The 3,398-nt window shown below is 38.9% G+C and overlaps 1 long non-coding RNA gene across 1 annotated transcript in view; it reads left to right on the forward strand.

Annotated features, from left to right (window-relative positions):
• The window catches only part of LOC108412569, a 4,137-nt gene extending 1,153 nt beyond the window's left edge, over nt 1-2,984 (forward strand). The window contains exon 3 of the long non-coding RNA XR_001856670.2: nt 2,610-2,984. This is a non-coding gene — a long non-coding RNA (uncharacterized LOC108412569). The remainder of the gene's footprint in view (nt 1-2,609) is intronic.
• Nucleotides 2,985-3,398: the final 414 nt, after the last annotated feature.

Consider the following 3,398-nt stretch of genomic DNA (forward strand, 5'->3'; position numbering starts at 1 on the left):
AAAGACTAACTTGGCAATCTTTTAGGTGCACATTTATGTTGCGTATTTGGCCAGGGGCTCTACTGGATTCAGATCTGGTGATTGGGAACCTCACTGAAGAACACTGAACACTTTGTTGTGTTCAGGAAACCAAAGGGAAATGTCTTTGGCTTTGTGACCGTGTGTATTATCATGCTGGAAGTTGTCATTAGAAGATGATAAATTGGTGTCATGAAGGTGTGTGCATGGTCTGCAGCAGTACCAATACTCGTCTAATGGATCCCACATTCTGCTGAGGTGCACAGAGTAAAGAGCTGGAATCCTTGGAATATTTTTTTGCCAATCAGTTCTCACCTAAATGTCATATACCATCTCAGTACTGTTGCATGTGTATCCCTTCATGTCCATAATTTACTCTTCTTATAAAGGCTACTTCCAGCACAATAAGTGCTAGTTTCTTTAGGTTGTCTGTTTAGAGGTGGGATGTGGTGTTGAACATAAAGATCTTTTGACGCTTTGCAAACTTGTCACAAAGGGGATTCCTCGCGGTTCCGATGTGGATTTTTTCTGGAAAAGAGTCCACGATCAGAATGCGCATTCACAGAACCTCTTACTGAATGCATTATTTCCAATGACATGTGCTGCACTCCTACCTTGCTGGTCCACACTATAGACGTAAAGTCAGAGACAGCAGCTCATCTGTTGCTGCACGGTTTGTGTTGGTCGTTCTCTAGCCCTTCATCAGTGGTCACAGGACACTGTTGTCTGAATAGTTTTGGTTGGTGGACGATTCTCAGTCCAGCAGTGACACTGAGGTGTTTAAACTCTAGCAGCACCTCTGTGTCTGATCAGCTGACACCAGCCAGCGCAACACATAACACACCACCACCATGTCAGTGTCACTGCATTTCTGAGAATGTTCCACCTCCCTAATAGTACCTGCTCTGTGGTGGTCCTGTGGGGGTCCTCACCTTTAAAGAACAGGGTAACAAAGCATACAGAGAAACTACCGTCTTTGTATAACTAAGCAAATTGAACCTAAAAGGCATGACTGCTTCACTCAGGAGTCTCAAAGAATGTTGTGGAATCAGGACCATAAAGAACTGTCCTTGCTTTGTGTTAAAAGGAGGCCCTACATTGTTCAAACACAGCTTGGTGATTGCCCTGCTCCAAACTTGCCAAATGGCTCTGACGTTAAGCAGCCCTGCTTTAAAGCAGTGTTTCTCTAAATTTCTCAAGATGTCACATTTCAGATCTTATTTGCCTGGTGACTTGAATCTGTCTTTTGACCAAAACTGTGATTGGTCCAGCTTGGCATGCAAACTCTTGTGTCAGTCTGCTGAGGCATGTAAATCTATGCTGTACTGATACTCGTCTGTTCTTTTTTTGTCTGTCTGAATTACAAGCTTGTTTATTTGTCCTGCAGTGATGATATTTGAATCAAATGTTATTTCTCTGCTTTGTGATATGTGTTCAAAGAATCTGCACGTAAACGTATTAACAACCCTCAGTTTCCATTTTGGTGCATACTAACTGTTTGGGCATGTTTTGGTACAACTGTGAGATGGCAAGGATTTTATGTGGTACATTTACTGTGATACCCAGTTTCCCAAGTAATAAAAAAATCAAAGTATATATAAAAAAAAAATCACAGTATCTAGATTGACAATCCATGACCTCCATGCTCATGTATGTTTTGTAGTTGTTTACCAGAGCTCACCTAACCTGTTTATTTTACAGCTGGCTCCGTAACGATTACTCTATTTTTTTTTCTTGTTCTTTCTTTATTAGGCACTCAATTTCATTTGTTTATTGACAACCCTTGGAAGTTTATCCTGGAACTCCAAATCCCAAGATGATCATCTTTCCCAGATGATCAAGTTCTCCTGGTCATTTTTATGCTTGTATACTTGACTGCCTATCATGAACCATCTTGTTTATAATTTGTCTTTAATGCTGCTGTTATAGTTTCTACTAGTGAAAGTCTTGCTTTTTGTTCTGGGTGCACATAAAATGGCTGTTTTAAATTTGCTTTCAATTTTAAATTCTTATCAGTTAATAACCAAAAAAATAGGAGCTTAATAGGAGTTCAGTTTAAATCTGACCGTTTGACGTTTTAATGGTAACTGTTGGATTTTTACGTATTGCTACCTCTTAAGCCTACAGCACACTCACACCCAGCAGGCATTCATTAACAGAGCTGGAGATTATTGTGAAATGACAGACAGAAGTTAACATTAAGCAGAAAGTTTATAATAAAAACAGCGAGCTGAATCTTGTTTTAGAAGCCATTTCCTGTCATTTATTAAATTCGACTCCTCTTTTATTAGGAATCTGGTATATAAAGAGAACTTCATTAAATAACTGAATTGAAATACTGTTTTGAAAATGAATGGCTTCAGTCACTGTCACTATCTGTAACATCTTCTCATCAAGTTATTTTAAATGGGCGTAAACAACTTCTGTTCCATACAACAAATCAATCAAATCAGAAGCGGTATCAGTTCAGTGGCATGCCATTTTGCTGCAGCAGTATACACTCTGCACAGTTCAATAAGGAGGCTTCTAATACTTAGAGTAGAACATCATTTCTACAATGAACCTTTTATTTGTTTTGTTTCTGTTTATAGGTGACTGCAGACATCATATATGTTGCCCATAGCAGCCATGCCGGGAGTTGGTGTCATCTTGAAGGTTCCTGATGTGACTGGAATTGGAGCTTTTAACCTCATGTCGATCGGTACCTGTGCTCCATGTGCTGTTATTACAGGCAATTTTACATGGTAGTACAAAAAAACTGCTAGTGCTCTACTTTAATGCACACCTTGTTTACAGCTTGGTCCAGTGTTGTCTGATTACTTTGATTGTTGCTGAACTTTAAATGTTTGTGCATTTCTGAAGACACTTAGAACACATGAGCAAAGAAGGGTACAACCTATCTGGAGACATTCGACTATGCTGCTTCTGTTACTATTTGCAATGAAATAAATATGCTTACCTTGAAAGTTCGTGTTTCATTTTCATTGCGTGGTGTTGAACATTGGTCCATCAGGTCTTCAGACACCAGGTACAGTCTTCTTTTTTTGCTGGGTTATCCATGTGTTTGTTGTGATTTTTGTAATAACTAATTGTATATGTAAATAATGACGTTTTTGCTAATTGCCTATTTCTAGGGCTTGGAACTTCAGCGTATGACCCCATGTATAATAAGGCGAGGACAACAGCCATGGACTTTGCTTGGTTAAGTCCTGTTGCCTCCAGGATTTACTATCTTGAGCAGATTAAATATTTAAATTCTGACCAGTTATGTGAAGACTTCTTAGCAGAGGTAAAACCTGCAAATAATTTTAGTGTTAACATGAAAGAAATCTGTATTGTTGTATGTGCTCAATTCTACAGACAGCTTTATTTAGCTAGTG

Source organism: Pygocentrus nattereri, chromosome 2, assembly GCF_015220715.1.
Source record: "Pygocentrus nattereri isolate fPygNat1 chromosome 2, fPygNat1.pri, whole genome shotgun sequence".
Lineage (NCBI taxonomy): Eukaryota > Metazoa > Chordata > Actinopteri > Characiformes > Serrasalmidae > Pygocentrus > Pygocentrus nattereri.